Source organism: Sminthopsis crassicaudata, chromosome 4 (genome assembly GCF_048593235.1).
Source record: "Sminthopsis crassicaudata isolate SCR6 chromosome 4, ASM4859323v1, whole genome shotgun sequence".
Lineage (NCBI taxonomy): Eukaryota > Metazoa > Chordata > Mammalia > Dasyuromorphia > Dasyuridae > Sminthopsis > Sminthopsis crassicaudata.
In genome coordinates this window covers 241,968,595-241,986,985 of record NC_133620.1, presented here as the reverse complement: position 1 = coordinate 241,986,985, position 18,391 = coordinate 241,968,595, and the positions used below count along the sequence as shown (strand labels likewise).

At 33.1% G+C, this 18,391-nt stretch overlaps 1 protein-coding gene across 50 annotated transcripts in view; it reads left to right on the top strand.

Moving 5' to 3' along the window:
* Positions 1-18,391, top strand: part of RIMS1 (regulating synaptic membrane exocytosis 1) — a 621,810-nt gene that overhangs the window by 559,205 nt on the left and 44,214 nt on the right. Inside the window, exon 1 of one of the 50 annotated variants that reach the window (XM_074310551.1) lies at positions 15,877-16,051. The exons of the other annotated variants lie outside the window; for them this stretch is intronic. The gene's annotated coding sequence lies outside the window, so the exon portion shown is untranslated. Of the gene's footprint in view, positions 1-15,876; positions 16,052-18,391 lie in introns of those variants that run through there. 50 annotated transcript variants of the gene reach the window in all.

The window sequence follows — 18,391 nt, the reverse complement described above, 5'->3', positions numbered from 1 at the left end:
TAGAGGTCTACCTGCCAGGACAAACCCAAGAACCTGAAGAATACAATTATAAAATACTTCTCACAAAAATAAAATCAGACTAAACAATTGGAAAAATATCAGTTGTTCATGGCTGGACCAAGGTAATATAATAAAAATGACAATTTAACCTAAAAAAATGTTGAACTTCCTATAAGACACAGGTATAAAATATATACCCACAAAATTTTGGACAGTAGAAGCAGATCAAAATGTAATTAAGATATATTTAGCAAAATAAAAATACAATAAAACATAGTTGACAAAATTTAAAAACTAAGTCAATAGGGAACTTTCAAGGGATTTTTATTTTTCTATTTGAGTTTGTCACCACTGGTCTAGGTTTTTCCGATATATGAATTAATAGTTGCAATAGCAACAATGTAAGAAAGCTTTTGTTTGCAAGATCATCAATCCCATTTCATCTCAAAGACAAAAAAAAAAAAAAAAAGTTTGGGTCTTCTAGGAGATGGAGAATTGGAGTAATATTGTTGAGGTAGGTTATTTTATTTTTGGTTATTAGGAAGGTTGTGTGTGTGTGTGTGTGTGTGTGTGTGTGTGTGTGTGTTTAATATGCTTTTAGCAGACTTGCCAGCACTCTTAGGATAGCAAAATATTTTGGTGAACAGAAAGTTGCATGACTAGCTATGGGCTTTGGGCCTATGTTTATTACAGACTGACTGAATTTAGGCAAGCCATTTAACCTTGCTAACCTTTTGTTCCTTCCCCATTTGATTAGGGCTTGTAAGGATTCATGAGCCAAGTCCTTTGGCAGGGAAGAGCCAAATCTAGACACTTCTCTAAGAGGGAAATCCCTCTTCTAATTAGCTTTTTGTCTAATCCTCATAACAACCTGAGATCTAAGGATATTTAGAGTTTTCTTCTATATGTTCAACTTCTCACAGGCACTAAATACCCTCATTGTGTATTTCTGTAACCTCTTCTTTCTAAATCCACTCAAGCCTAAAAGAGGTTTTCAATGTCTTATTTGTTTACAAGAGAAATAGAAAAATATATCTCTCTTTGATGGAAAAGTTCTTGGGAAAGTGAATTCATTGAATACAGAATTATGAGACTGTTTCAAAGATCCCTTTTTGCTAAATGATATAAATTATTGATAACTATTTAAATGATTAAATACTTCCCATTTGTATCTTTTGCTTAGACATAATATATACCATCTTACTTATGAAGGCCATGCTTCCATAATCATATTTTTGAAAGGTTCATAATCTAACTATTTTTCTTGATACTTCATACCCATACATAGCTTTCCAACCTAATTACAGAATATCCCTTCTTCCATATTTTGTAATAATACCAATTTGGCCTTCTTTCTTTTCCTTACACATCTCATATTTCCATGCCATTATTTTGACTTTCCCAGATGCCTCGACTCTATCCTTGCCTCCTTTTCATAGCCCTCTTTTACTTAAAGAAGTTGCCCAAGCACTAGCTTCTCATGAAGCCTTTCTTGATTCCCCTAGATGCTAGTGCCTTCCCATTCACTTTACCTTGGATTTACTCATGTTTATTCTGCATATATTTCTCCCCACTAAAATATAAGCTATTTGAGAATAGGAACTTTCATATTTTATATTTCTATCCCCAGCACTTATCACAATGCCTGACACATAATTGGTGCTTAATGAATGTTTTTTGATTGATTGTAATGTCAGAATTGAATGGTCCTTTGAAGTTTCCATAGAAGTTACCTGTTCAGGAGCAGCTAGGTGGCACAGTGGATAGAGCACCAGCCTTGAATTCAGGAGGACCCGAATTCAAATCTGGTCTCAGACACTTAACACTTCCTAGCTGTGTGACCCTGGGCAAGTCACTTAACCCCAGCCTCAAAAAAAAAAAAAAAAAAAAAAAAAAAAAAGAAGTTACCTGTTCTATTATAATATTCATTTATTAGCTAATGACATATAAAATACTTGAAGTGTTTTATATATATATATATATATATACATATTTCCATTTCTCAAAAGACTAGTTTAATAAATTTATAGAGGTTCATCACAAGGAGAGAGAATCTCTAGGTGATAAGGTCTTGGCCTTAACAAATAATTGGCTATAAGTGAGGACAAAGTACCTTTTAGTGACAGCTAGTAGGAATCGGAGGTCATATTTGAACTCTGATCTTTCTGACTCCAGGCCTAGCACTGTATCCTCCATCTAGGTGTCCCAATTTGACAATTATGTTAAAGACTATTATTGAAGAACCTTCCACCAACACCAATTACAAGAGTAAGTTCTTTCTTTTTAATCTACAAAATGAGAAATAATATCTTAAATGCTATAACACTTTTATTGATGACTATATATATACGAATTGTTGTTAATTCTACTTCCACTTCTAAAATTCTATTCCAGTATCAGTGTTAATAAGGAAATCATGGGATCATAGACTTAATAGTACAAGAGACTGCAGGAACCCATCTATTCTGCTCTCCTTCACAATTTCACAGATGAGAACACTGAAGCCCAAGAGCATGATCATAATTCCTTAAAGATTAAGCCAGAAGTGAATACAAACCTATCAGAGATAGGGACCAATTAGAAAACCTTCTATAACTTGAGTAACAGAATTTCCATTTCTCAAAAGACTAGTTTAGTTAAATTTATAGAGGTTCATCACCCTAGGAGAGAGAATCTCTAGGTGATGAGGTCTTGGCCTTAACAAATAATTGGCTATAAGTGAGGACAAAGTACATTTTAGTGACAGTCTATACTGAGGCAAAGAGATAGGCAATAGTGTATGGAAAATAGCAAGGGAGAACTATATGACTAGACTATAGATTGGAGGAAGGATATCAATATATACTGTTTTAAGCTATTAAAACTTAAAATTTCATTAAGACTTTTGGAGTACTCTAAAATAATGCTAAAAAGGTAGGTGAAAACCAAACTGAAAAAAAAAAAATTAGATGCTAAACAGTAGCATTCAGATCTGATCCCCTAGACCAGCAAGGAGTTAATCTCCCTCTTTCTCCACATCTTTAATCAATTGCTAAATATTTCCTCTTTTCCTCACAACATTTTTCCCAGTTGCCCCTTCATCTAAAGTTACACAGCTATTCTTGTGTAAACTTTTGCAACTGTTTTCTAAAAAGTTTTAGTGTTTCAAATCTCTCCCCACTTCCATTCTCTTTTTCACACATCTGCCAAAGTGATTTTTCATTTGAAAAGATTTGGAGATCTGTGAAGGTCCCTAAAGTCAAAACTATTTCATAATAATATTAAAATGTTATTTTACCTTTTAAAATACTCCTCACTTTTCCAGCTACATATATGCGAGGCCAGATTTTCTCCATGTACTTCAAATAAAAAACATTTTGCAAGAGACTAAATGAAGTAATAGATATGAGAATCTGACATATTGAGCCATATATTAAAGAGACACAAACCGCATACAACAGTTGCATTCTTCTTGCTAATTTTTTTTTGTTTGGAAAAATACTTTTTCATTAAGATGTTTTTATGTTAACATATAATGGGTTTAATTTTTTGTGGAGCTTTGATGGTTTTTATTTAATTTAAATTTTTTTTCCTGTTACATTTAAAATTATTTTACATATTTTTAAAACTTTAAATTCTAGATTTTTTCCTTTCTTCCCCATCTTTCCCCCATTAAGAAGGCACATGTGAAATTATGCAAAACATCTCCATAAAAATAAGGTTATGAAAGAAAACATAGATTTCCTCCACTCCTTCCTCCAAGAAATCCTTACAAAAAATAAAGTTTAAAAAAAAGAATGCTTCAATCTATGTTCAAACAGAAGCAGTTTTTTTCTCTGAGTATGGATAGCATTTTTCATCATAAGTCCTTCAGAATAGTCTTACTAAGAACAGCAAAGTCATTCAACAGCTGATAATCCCATAGTATACTTTTTTGTACATAGTACATTTCACTTTGCTTGAGTCCATAGAGGAGTTCCCAGATTTTTCTGAGAGCATCCTGCTCACCATTTCCCATAGAAAAGTAATCTTCCATAATTATCACATGCTACAAATTATTCAATCATTCCCCAACTGATAAGATAATACCATATTTTTTGGACATATAGCTTCTTTTCATTGTTATTGGATGCTTTCTTAGTATCTTTTGAGATTGATACCTAGTAGTACCATAGGTCAACAAATGTGAATGATTTTATAGCCCTTTGGGCATAATTCATATCTTGTGATCATTTATCAACTGGGGATTGGTTCTTATTTTTTATAAATTTGACTCAGTTCTCTATGCATTTGAGAAATGAAGTCTTCATCAGAGAAACTTCCTTCAAAATTCTTTTCACAATTATTATTGTTATCTGTATTCCCCTCCATAATATATTCCATTCTCTCTCTCCTTTCACCCTGTCCCTCCTTAACAGTTTTGCTTCTGACCACTCCCTCACCCAATATGCCTTCCCTTCTATCAGCCTCTCCCTTCTTTTTGTGTACCTTTTCCCTGCTACTTTCCTGTAAGTTAAAATAGATTTCTATATCTATATTGGGTGTGTATTTTATTTCCTCTTTGAGCCATTTCTTATGAGAGTAACGTTTACTCATTCTCAATGGGTTTATTTTTTTAAAGAATTCATAAAGATTTCTTAAATATATCAGTTCAAATTTCTAATGTGATAAACATTATATATAAACCATGATAAACATTATATATAAGCCATATAAACAAAGATTATTTAGATTCCTCTTTGGTTTTTCAGAGTATAAGTGAGTCCGAAAATTCTAGAATCAGTATTCTAGAGCAGGGCTTCTTAAACTTTTTCCACTTACAACCTCTTTTTGCCCAAGAAATTTTTACATGATCCTGGTTATATAGGTATATAAAGTAGGATATACAAATCAAACATTTACTAATAAATAAATCATCATTTCATGACCTTCACACTCAATTACAAGACCCCATATGTGATTGTAACACATTAGGGAATAAAGAGCCACTAAATTTTATTGAATGGAAGATGTCATGGTTATACACCTGCTTTAGAAAAATCACAGAGGAAAAATGAGGCAAATTTTGGCAAAGTGAGGAGTGAAATCTAAAATGGAGATTGTGGGCCTGACTGATTAAAAAGTTGTGCCCTTGATAGATATAAGGCAGTTTTGAAGGGGGAAAGATGGAAGGAAACAGGTCTTGTTTTGAGAACAGTAAAAAAGCATGTGTTAGAATTATGGTGGCAGCCATGAAAAATGTGATTAGATTTACAAAGACTTGACCATAGAGCTAATGTATACCTTCCAACATCTAATCCTTTAAAAAGGCAACTGGTTTGATTTATAGTAGGTTTTGCAGGTGTTTTAAACCAAAGAGATATTTAATTTCTCTTACAAGTTTGTATTTCTGTTAATTGGATGACTCAAAGTTAAAGACAAAAACTGAGTTAAAATACAGGATTTGACAGGAGAATTTAAACCATGTATAATTCTCTTCCTGAGGCTTTTTTTTCCCCTTCATTCTTGGAATTCTTAGTAGAGGACTAGAAGGTGGAAGAATGCAGAACTGGACCTGAATAGCTTATAAATCAGTTTGACTGGAACCTAGAGTATATGAAAAGGAATCATATAAAATAACACAGAAAAAATACTTTGGAATCAGATTAGAGGAGGAGTCAAATTACCAGTTACAAAGTTGACAATTTGTCCTGTGGATAATCATTGGATCCTCAGATCCCACACTTATACCTAGAAGAGACTGCCATCCTTGTTGAAGGAATTTCAGGAATCAGAAAAATCAACAAGCAGCTAAGAAGACATTTGTTGAGCTAAGAAGTTCCTAATAGCTCACTGTCCCAGAAAGCAAACTTGATTTAGTACTGTTAGGTTAGGGTGACTTGGGAGTGGGCTGAAGCATGGTCAATGTACACTATTCAAACATTCCCCTCTTCCCTTTGGGAAAATAGCTAATATTGTTGGCAGCCTAGTTCTGTAACTGCTAGGGAGAAAGAATATTTGATTCCTTCTTGTTAGATGAATTTTATTGTTATTTTTTGTCTCTATGAAATAATTTTTGATAGTATGTTTAGAAGGGCACTGAATATATAAATTGGTGTAGGTAGAATTATCATTTTTATTATAATGACTATCCTTGACTAATTAGTATTTCCCCACTTCTGATTCTATATAAAAAGTGTGTTGTTTTTTTTTTTTTGTTTTTGTTTTTTTTAATGTTCATACATAGTTCCTGGGTTTATCTTGGCAAATAGTCTTCTAAGTATTTTATATTATTTACCATTATTTTAAATGGAATTTTTTTATCTCTTATTATGAGCTTTATTGGTCATATAAAGAAATGTTGATGATTTTTGTATATTCTACAACTTTGCTAAAGTTATTAAGTATTTCAAGTAGAAATGATTTTCTAGGTTTCTCTAAGTATACCATCATTTTATTGGCAGACAATAATAGTTTTGTTTACTCATTGTTGATTCTAATTTTTTTTCAATTTCTTTTTCTTCTCATTGTTTTTGGCTAATATTTCTAGTAGTATATCTGAATAATAGCAGTGATAATTGACATCCTTACTTCACCCCTGATCTTATTGAGAAAACTCTAGCTTATCATCATTACTGATAATGCTTATTGATGGTTTTAGAGAGATTTTATGTGTCACTTTAAGGAATCTTTATTCCTCTGCTTTATTCCTCTGGTCTATATTTTTAATAGGAATGGGTGCTATGTTTTGTCAAAAAAAATTTCAGCACCTACTAATCATATAATTTCTGTTAGTTCTGTTCTTGATTTGGTCAATTATCTTGATAATTTTCTTAATGATGAAACAACTTTGCCTTCCTTCTTTAAAAACCAGCAGAGTGTATATTCCTTGTGAAATATTGCTGCAGTTGCCTTGCTAATATTTTTTTTCAAAATTTTCACAACAATATTCATTAGGAAAATTTTCTTTCTTTGTTTTAGCTTTTTCCCTGTTTACATATCAGCATCATATTTGTGTCATAAAAGGAGTTTGGTATGATTAAATGTTTGTAAACCCATCTGACCATGAGATTTTTTTCCTAAAAAGTTCATCAGTGACTTGGTCAATTTCTAGGTTGGGGTTATTTAAGCTTTCTATTTCCTGATTTTTTAATGCATGTTATTCATATTTTCATAAATATTCACAGATTTCACTCAGATTGTTAGGGTTTTGGTATATAATCAGGCAAAATATTTTCTAATGATAGCTATAATTTCTTCTTCGTTGGTAGTGATTTCATCCTTTTCATTTTTGATACTGGATATTTGGGGTTTTTTTTAAATCAAATTAACCAATGGGTTATTTATCATTTTTATATTTTGATAAAACCAGGTCATAAATTTATTTGTATATTTGTATTACTTTCAATTTAATTCAATTTTACTTTCAATTTTATTAATCTCACACCTTTGTAATTCAGGGTTTTCAATTTGGTGGTCAATTGGAGATTTTAATTTTTTTTCTTTTTTTTTAGTTACATTCCCAATTCATTGACCTATGCTTTCTCCATTTTGTTGGTGGAAGAATTTAGAGAAAGAAATTTTTCCCTAATTACTTCTTTGGCTACATCCCACAAATTTCAGTATGTTCTCTCATTGTTATCATTTTCTGTAATGAAATTATTGTTTCTACAGTTTATTGTTTGACCCCCTCATCCTTTAGAATTAAATTATTTGGTTTCCAACTGATTTTTAATCTGTTTTTCCACTGCCCTCTGTTAGATGTAATTTTTATCACATTATGATCTGAGAATAACACATTCAATATCTTTGCCTTTTTACATTTGATTTTGCAGTTTTTATGCTATGTTATATGGTCCTTTTTGTATAGGTATCATATACTGCTGAGAAAAAGATATATTCCTTTTTGTTCTCATTCAGCATTTTTTCCTCCAGAGGTCTATCTAATTTTCAAATATTCTATTTACCACCTCAGTTTCTTTCTTGCTTATTTTTGATTGAATTTATCAACCTCTGAGAGGGGAGGGTTGAGGTCTTCCACTAGTATAGTTTGACTGTTTCTTCCTATAAATTACTTAACTTCTCTTAGAAGTTAGATGCTATACCATGTGATTCATATATGTTTACTATTGCTATTGCTTCATTGTCTATGGGATCTTTTAGCAAAATGCAGTTTCCTGCATTATCTCATTTGATTAGCTCTATTTCCGCCCCCCCCCCCCGTACCCCCCGCCCCCTGAGGCTGGGGTTAAGTGACTTGCCCAGGGTCACACAGCTAGGAAGTGTTAAGTGTCTGAGATCAAATTTGAACTCAGGTCCTCCTGAATTCAAGGCTGGTGCTCTATCCCCTGCGCCACCTAGCTGCCTCCTGATTTGTTCTATTTTGCCTTTACTTTGTCTGAGATCAATATTGCTACCCCTACTGTTTTGGTTTTGTTTTGTTTTACAGATTCTGCTTTAGTCCCACAATCTTTACTCTGTGTTTATCTGCTTGAAGTGTATTTCTTGTAAACAACATATTGTAGGATTCTGGTTTTTGATCCATACTGTTATTCACTTCTATTTTATGGGAGAGTTCATCTTCTTCACATTCACAGTTATGATTACTATGTGTATATTTCTTTAATCCTATTCATCTTCCTGTTTGTCCTTTCTCCTTTTACCCTTTCTCTCCCCATCAGTATTTTTCTTCTGTCTACTATCTCCCCTTAATTGCCCTCTCTTCTATGAATCCCTTTCCCTTTTTACTTAGTCTTTTCCCTACCTAATTCCTTGTCAAGAAAGAGATTTCTATATTCAACTGCTTGTGTGCATTATTCCTACTTTGAGCCAATACTGATGAGAGTAAGATTCAAGTGATTCTCATCACCCAATTTCCCTTCTTTCCCTCCACTATAAGAGGTCTTTCACACTTCTTCCATGTGAAATAATTATACCATTTTACATCTTCCTTTCTTCCGCACCAAATATACTCATCTTTTATATCCCTTATTTTTGCCATTCCTTCACATTTATTTTATATCCATACCCACTGTGTGTGTGTGTGTGTACTCCTTTTTGAGCTAGCTCTTCCATGAGTTCTTTATAGGATTAAGACCATTTCCTGTTTTACTTTGATGTTTTGTCAGTAAGTGTTTTGACATTATTCTCTTTTTCTGAGTCTGTCGCCATAATTAATTTCTACACACAGGTTCTTTTGTTGTTGTTGTTGTTGTCTTTTGTTCATCTTTTTTTGGCCTTTTCCTTTTCTTTTAAATTTGAGCTCTGGATAGATCACTGAGTTCTGAAGTCAAGAAGACCCGGGTTCAAATCCAGCCTCAGGCACTTTATACTTACTATCTGTGTGACCCTGGCCAAGTCATAACCCCAATTGCCTTGCAAAAATAAAAAGAAAGCTACATTTATTTTTAAAAATTGAGCTTTGCTCCCCATGGGGAAGGAGTTCTGTCTCAGGTTTTCTTGTACCTGTCATTGAAGGCCCTGGCTATTTTTCTGGTGCTGCATTTATCTTGCCCTGAGGTCCACAGAGAATTCTCATCTCTGATGCTGCACTGAGGGTGTGAGATGTGGGGTGGCTGGCATTGCTGGAGGCTGGAGAGGCCTGGCAGCTTAGCTGGCACTGAGCTAGGGTTCTAGTGATGGTGTCTAGCATGTGCTGAGGCCTGGTGGCATATTTCTCCACAGCTATATTGATTCAAAGACATGATGGTTTGGACTCTGGAGACTGGGTGCCCTTCTTGCTGAGAGCTATGCTGAAGCATATAAAGGTTTGGTTATAAATTGGTGGCTGCCTATTTGCTTAGGCTCCCATGGAGCTGGCTTTTCTCTTTTTGTCCAGATCATACAGTGGTCTGGAAATCTGCTGGTTCCCTTTTCTATGTACATGACGGGGGTCCAGTATTGGCATTCACCTGCTCTACTACCCTGGCCTCAGGGTCTCCTGCTGGTTTGCTGAGGAGATGTTTGCAGCCACCTCACTGGAAACCTTCCTGTCCTGACTGCACCTTCCTTTTACCAGAATGAGTCTGAACCCTCCTGCCAATCTTCCAAGTTTCCTTGGCTAAAAAGATTGTTTCACCTGTGTCCTTGCTGAGTCAGCTGTTCCAAAGTCTGTCTTGGGATATTGTTTTATGGTTTCTCAGAAGTTATCGTGGGATAGTTACAGCAATTCATAGTTTATTCTGCTCTCCTGGCTCTTATATTTTCTATTATTTTTTCACATAAATGGATATTGTATTCTGTCAGATTTGAGGAGCATCTACTGATATAATTATAATTTTTGTTCTTATTATTATTTTGGTCAATCATGTTTATGTTTGTCTAATACTAAAACAACCCTCCATCCCTGGTATAAATTTAAACAAATGATTGAGTATAATCTTTTGATATATTACCATATATTATTGACTAATATTATATTTAAAAGTTTTACAACAATTTTAATAAGGGGTATTACTCTATAATTTTCTTTCTCTCTTATGATTATACCTGGCTTAGCTGTGAATACACATATTTATCATAGAAGGAATTTTGTAAGATTCTATTTTTTGAAATAATTTATATAATATTTGAAATAAATATTCTTTGAATGTTTGATAGAATTTACTTGTAAATGCTTCCGATTCCAGAATTTTTTAAATTTAATTATGACTTCTTTCTTTTTAGATTCAGTTGCTTACATCTAGATATTTTATATTTCTGTGAATATTCATCCACTTCACTAGTTAGTGTTGTTCAATGCATTGTTTTATAGTATCATAATACTGCCTTTTAATATATAGTATCATGGTTTTTAAACATGGAAAGGATCTTAGAAATCATTTATTATAATTCCCTTATTTATAAATAGGAAAGATAAGGCTCAAAAAGCTGGGAAATGACTTTTTTGTTAACATCATATACAAAATAAGTAATGTAATCTAGAATAAAGCCCAAGTTCTCAGACAACAAATTTAGTTCTCTATCCACCAAATGGAAATTGCTCACAATATTATGCAGTTGTAAAACTTAAATAATCAATTTATTAAAGATCAGAATCCTTGCCATGTGGCATGTGCCTAACAGTTGTTTCTTCACTTGATGTGAAACTATTAGTTCTATATCTTTGTTTCAAAAGGTGCTCCTTTGTATAAAAAAAAAAACAAAAAAACAGCCCATCTGTTAATGAAATGTTCACACTTAAGTCATATTTCTTGGGTGCTTTCATATATTCTCATTTATCTTTGATGTACATTCTCTGGTCTATTCAAAGTTATTTAACCTTTAATGTCGTTTTTTAATGTGTCATTTCTAGATACCACTGTATTTGTGTGATATTTAGATTTGCACATCAGTACAGATAATTCAAGATGGACTTTGTTCTATAGTTACTAACATTTAGATGGGATTCTTCTTTTGATTCTGATCACCAGGGCTGATTTCCATCATTATTAATCAAATAGGAAGACCCTTCTACCCTTTATTCAGTGGCCTCTCCCAGGTCAAGATTCTTCACTTACTATTGCCACAGGATATCTTTCACCATCCAGATCTGGTTCAATGATTTTCTTTCCTTAGACCCACATTCAATAGCATGGATTTAGAGTTGGAAGGGACCATAAAGGCAATCAACAAACCAACAATTATTTATTAAGAACTTATTACATGCCTTACACACTGTGCTAAGGAATGACAAAATGACACAACACAAAGTCATTGCATCTCACCCTGATTTCTGCTCCAAACAATACCCAAGCTTGATACTGACACTAATCTGACATTTCCACTTTTCATCTTCTGGGAGTTGTCTGTATGACCTACTCTGTTTTTGGATTAAGCTTTCCCTTCACCTTTGTTTATGGTTTAACGTATTCCTTTGCTATTGGATGACTGCTTTTGCCTTACCTTCTTTGGTTTGAGAAGACCAAGCAGTTAAAACTCCTTTAAGAGATAATACTCAAGTAGTTATTGAAAATTCCCAATTAGAAACATTTCCGGGATTCATTAGAATATTTGCTTATTCCTCTATATCTACAAGTTACTTCCTAATCATTTCTTTGTTCAGTTCCTGTGACATCATTTTTCTTTCTTTAAAGAAATTAATATTTAATATTAATTTCAGAATATCCCTTCCAGTGAACCACATCCCTTATAATAAAGAATTTTTTTTTTAAGTAAAAGAGAAAGGAGAAGCAGATCAACAAAAGTAAGCTACACATCAGTAAAACCCAAAAGAATAATCAATATTCAAGAGCCACAGAGCAGAAGTGTGCTAGAACCAGATTAAACTAGCTCAGGAGAACTGTTCAGTTTTCAGTGTGTGCATTTATACCCTAAAAACTACAAATTCTGCAAATCAGGGCTTGTATTATTGTTTTGTTAATTGTTTAGATTTTAGAAAGTATGGAGGATATGTACATTCCCCCCACTCTGAGTCAAATGTTAAATATTTACCAGAACTTCCCATTTCTGCAAAGAAGGAAGCAAGATAGTGTCATTTTCTCAATTCTATTCTTTATCTATTACTTTATCTTTAACTATTGTAACTATATGATATTCTTTAACTTTTGTTATCTTTAACTATTGTAACTATATGATATTCAGAAGGAACAGTTTTGTTCTCTCCATTAGTGTTGCTTTAGTCACTGTGTATAGTGTTTTGTTGATTCTACATACTTCACTTTGCATTACTTAACACCATTCCAATTCTTCATATTCATTGTTTCCTATGTTACAATAACATTCTATTTTATTCATATTTGTTTAGGAATTTTCCTTTTAATAGAAATTTACTTTAAGTTATATAATGCAATGTACAATATACAATAATTTGTTTTGTTCCATCTTTGACTTTGTTCAGGTACCTAATTAACAATCTAGAGTAAAAGATATATTTTATTCACTCTTTTAGCATAACACCCAAATCTAGGTTTAATTTGGCTTTAAAAAAAAGAGCACTAACAGGGCTTCAGAGAGAGCAGAAGAAAGGGTTAAATGTGAAAGGGGAAAAATAAAGAAAGCTACATCACTGACCTTCACTTTTCACCATCCCATGTAATATCTTTTGGGAAGAAGAAAAAGAAATGGTAAAACTCTACCCTATATCTATTAATAAATACCCAATAAGTACTTGCTCTGGGATTAATTATTGTATTGGGCATTGGAAATGGAAAGACAGAAATGAAGTAATTCCTAACCTTAAGAAGCTTATATGTAAGCTACCAGGACCCTTTAGCTATCATTTTTCTCCTCTTGGATGTCCATCTTTCATCCACTTAAACTAAACTCCTCAATAGTAGCAAAAAATGGGAAAGAGGAGAAAAAGAAGATCCTTCTGTTGCTTCCAGAAGGATCCTACCTTCAGAGTGGTAACAATAACTAAAAGGAAGGAAAGGAAATTCGAGCATTGTTTTAGTCCAACAGAAAGAGCACTGATTCTGAGTCATCATGTTTATGACAAGAGATCTCCTGTCAACTGATGCAGAATCTGTTCTTGGGTCTGTGCTACTTCACATTTTTTCAATGTTTGAATAAAAGCTATGATGACTACTCATCAAATTTGCCATTAAGTGTGAAGGGTTAGCTAACATGCTAGATGATAAGTTTCAGATACAGAACGCTTTTGGTAGGGCATTCAGTTAAATCTCACTTGATGAAAGTCAATAACAGTATGATCCCTTCGTCTTCTGAGAAGGGAAAAGGAAGAGGAAAAAACACCTGAGGGAGAAAGGGAAAGATAGATTCTATTCTTCTCCATTTCATCCTAAGCTTTTGTCTTCACCCCTTCCTATATATAGCACAAACTTCATTTTATATCTCCAGCCTCCTAGAGTCCTTTCAGCTCCTCATTCTTTTTAAAGAATCAATAGGATTTAACCCAGGAAACCCACCCCTTTTACTGCCCAATTCCTTAGACACTTTATCTTATTTTATTATCAACTGGTTCTCCTAATTCTTTCATGGTAGGGAGTAAGCCTTGCCATGAAAATGGGCATTGAGAATGCCTATCCTTACTATCCGATGTTTGTGAGAAATAGGGAGGAGTTGTGTGTTCTCCCCAAATCTGAACTTCAATTGTATTATCTTTCACAAATTCTGGGAAAGCTAAGTGGAATAATGGCTAAATTGCTAAGCAGGATGCAGGGAAAACCTAAGTTAAAATCCTGCCTATTTCAATTATTTACCGATTTGACCCTTGACAAGTAACTTATTCTCTTATGTCTCAGTTTACTCATCTGTGAAATGAGAATAATAATAAAATGGCAAAGATCAGAAGAGATAATATAGACATATTTTTACAATACTATATGAATGCTATTATTCTTATTATTAATAATAATTATGTGACCTGCTAAATCATATGACAATTTAGTATTGTACTTCAACTACATTATTGATTAAATAGATTTTCATGGAATGGTCTCAAAGACAAGGAGAACTTAATCTAGGTACAGAAGTGAAGGGGGAAATGGAAGAGAATAACCATTTAATCATGCCCTCTTCTGTGATCAACTCCATGCTAAATGCTTCACAAATATTTTATCCTGTTAGGTAGATCCTATTATTATTCCCATTTCACAGCTTAAAAAATACTACAGGGTTAAGTGTTTCCCCAGGGTCACGTAGCTAGTATCTGAAGACAAATATAAACTCATCTTTCTGACTTGAAGTCCAGCATGTCATCCACTGCTTCACCTAAGTGTTTATATACCATTATCTTGATAGGAAAGGATGTACTGAGTTCTAAGTAGCCTGACTCTTAGAAAACAAGTGATTGGAAAATGTGAGTCGATGCCTAATCAATGCATTTGATCATGATTTTTTGACATTGATTTCAGAGGGCTATGTGAAAGTATTATAAGGCTCACAATGACCCTTCAAACAAGAGTCCTGTGGATTATTTTGGGCTGAAAATCATAGAAAAACAACCCTAATGCATCAAATATCAACTAACTAATCAGTCAACAACATGCATGTCTTAAAAATCTACTATAAACTTATTATAATAGTTACAATTTATACCCATATAAGGATATCCAAAATAAATCAAGGTAAACATGTATAGGTAAGTATTAGAAACTGGGGGTCAGGAAAGGTATCCTTTACAAAATAGATTTGAAAAGGGTGCAAAAAATTCCAAGAGAAAGTATTGAGTCATCATATATGCTTATCGTTCAGAGAAATAACTTTATACATTCTTGCATTAGGATTATAACCTTGGAAGATAGGTAGAGAATTTCTAACACATTTCAAATGATAGCACAGATTCCCTAAAAAGAATCATACATTTTTAAAACTTGAAAAGGTATAAAAGGCCATCTAGCCTTTCCATTCACATGAGAAAACTGAGATCCAGAGAGGTTAAGTGATTCCCAAGATCATACAGAGAATAAATGGCAGAGTCAAAGTTGCAATACTTTGATACTAAAATCTACAGTGTTTCAAATGCCTTTTAATTAGCTTGTTTATTAATAATAGTAATAATAGCCATTATATTGCCTTAAATACTCACCTACTGTTAAATTACATAGTTGACACTACATTTTAAATTATTTAGCTATGTTTTAAATTTATAGATTATTAACTAGCAAACCCTTCAGTGAAATTTTACTTTTGTGACCTCAAAATGTAATCAATTATAGAAAGAACTTGTTACAGAAATAATTTTTGATAGTTCTAGTGGGGTGTGGGGTGTAGGGTGAGATAGACAGACAGTGACAAAGACAGAGAAAGACTGACAGATAAACAGAGAGACAGAGATAGATATATAGACAGAAACATACAGGTGGTGGGGATGGGGGGAGAGGTGGAGAAACAGATAGATGGGGAAGAAGAGACACAAAGACAGAAAGAGAGAGGGGGAGAAAGAGGAAGGAAGGAAGGAAGAAGGCAAGAGAGAGAGAGAGAGAGAGAGAGAGAGAGAGAGAGAGAGAGAGAGAGAGAGAGAGAGAGAGAGAGAGAGACTGCGATTGTAACTGCGACTACACAGGAAACTCAGCTATCTTTCTACCCAGTGACAGTCTGAGTTATTTAAAAGAGATTGAGTCTCCAGCTTCTCACTAAGGATTCTTTTAGGAGTTCATTCGTATTTTGAGCAGGGGAAGAAGCAAAAGAGGTAAGTCTGTATTGTATCTTATTTTTAGTGAACTTATAATTATATTGAAGATTGAAGAAAGAAATTTATCCATTGAACTAAAACTTTTTTCAACTCTAAACTGAAACTAAAGTCTTAAATTTATGCACTTGTCTGTTGCTCACAATGCATGGTTTTGTTTTATTCTTTGTTTCTTTTGTAGTTGTTTGAAAGGTAGTGCTATGTTTTGGTTTATAGAGAAGGATGGCAAATAGAGAAAAAGATGAGAGGTAAAAAATTCACATGAAGTGTTTATATAAGGATGTTGGCTATTGAAATCTGATTTCTGAGAATGATAGAATAATAAAATTTTAGAATAGGACTGGCTGTCTGACAGATTTTTGTGTTGCTGTTTGAAACTCACATGATAGCAAATATAAATACTAAAGTAAATAAAAGGTTATATTTTTCTTCAAAAATGTTTATCTTAGACACAATTTCCATTGCTCTATTTACATCATGTCTCTGTATGAACAATTAAATTAAAATATCTTAATGTCTGATAGCTTTTTAGAGATACATACTTTTGTCATTTTCATATTATTAGCCACATTTTCTAACAAGACTAAAAAGATTTTTTACAATGTAAGAACTATATGTTGCCTATTGTTGTATACAAACAGGGGACAAAGAAATAGAGAATTTTGTTGTCAGTTGCCTGTGGGAACTATTGCTGAGCATATTATTTAAGGTAGTTCTTGCTTTCTTTTGTGAACTAGTCTATAATGAAACCAGACAAGAATTAAGAAAAAACATAAAAATTCTGCTATAATAAGCCTTATTACGTTTCTGAAAAATCTAACTTTAACTTATAAGAAAACATCAGTGTTAAGATTTGAATAAAGTCCTTGGTCTTAAGTTAATTTACCTGGAAAAAGTTATTCTTTGAAAAGCTTTCATTTAGTGCCTTGACTGAATTTTGAGTCAGAAGTTGTAAGTCTGAATCCTGATTCTACTAATTGGGACTTCCTAGGAATTTACTTCTCTTCTTTGTGCCTCAGTTTCCTCTCTGAAAACTAAGAGGGTTGAATTAACTGATCTCTAGGGTTCCTTTCTATCTTAAATCTAATGCTCACTCAGTTGTTGATGGCTACTATTTCCAGACATTTTGTCTGAGATGGACAAATGTCATTATTAAAATTTATGTCAAACCTATACTGAGAATCAGCTGGACAAGTGTGATGGTATATATTTTCAAAAAAAAAAAAAAAAAGTGTCTTTTTCTAAAGACTAAACATTGTCTGCATGGTAAAATCAACATCTGTCAGCTCCTTCCTTTGACTGAGCCTCCCTGAAAGATCTCAATTTGCAATCTAATATAGAACTTTCTTTAGTTGGAGAGGACTAGGTTAAAATACTGAGAGAAAACATTCAACTTCATATGCACTTTTCTAAACTGACTAATTCACACACAGTAGGTCTTCCTAGTTGTTAGTTTCATTTAATATTGAATCTAGTTTTTTATGCCAAACATTCCTAGAATGGGAAGAATAAACACAATTCACTAAGACTGAGACTGGAATAAATATATACTCTTCAATATCTACTTCTCCCTTCCCCCACTAGAGTTTCAGTCATTTTGTCTTTGCAAATGATCTATAGGGTTTAATGTCCTCCTTTTACTAGATCTCTGGGGTCTTTTTTATGGATGAAATATTTTTCAATGATCAAGGTAATTTTTTTTTAAATTCCCCACACCTTAAAATTTATCTTAAATCAGAGGTTCAAAAGTGATAATGAAGAGATTCTAGATTTTTTTTAACTTTTTCAACCAACAAATAGGAGACATATGGAGTTTATTTGAAGGTAATGGTGATCCCAGTCCTCTAGATCATAATTTTAGAATTTTAATTTAACAAAACATCATTTTTAAAAGTGTTTCAGATGAATAGGCCTTATATTAAGACTGAGTTCCCATCTGTTCTCTTCCTTCTCCATTTCTTGCTTTCTGAAAAACAATTAGATCACTACTACCACTGCTGCTAGAAATATCACCCTCCCTTTGACTACGTAGACCAGAACTCTGTCCCAAGTCACTATTGTTCTATGGATTATCTATCCTCCTGTTAGAATAAAAGTTCCCTGAGGGCAGGCATTGTCTCACTTTGGCATTTGTAACCCTGACATGCAGCACCATGCTTAGCACATAGGAAGTACTTAATACTTGTTGATTAACTTGTTGATTTTCTGTAAAAGTCTATATTGGTGGTTAGGTTATTTCCTTCACACAATTTGTGTTACTATAAATCAATCTTAACATGCTATTTAAATAGGTTTTTATTCTTATATGTTTCTTGAAGACATTCTTATTCCATTTTCATA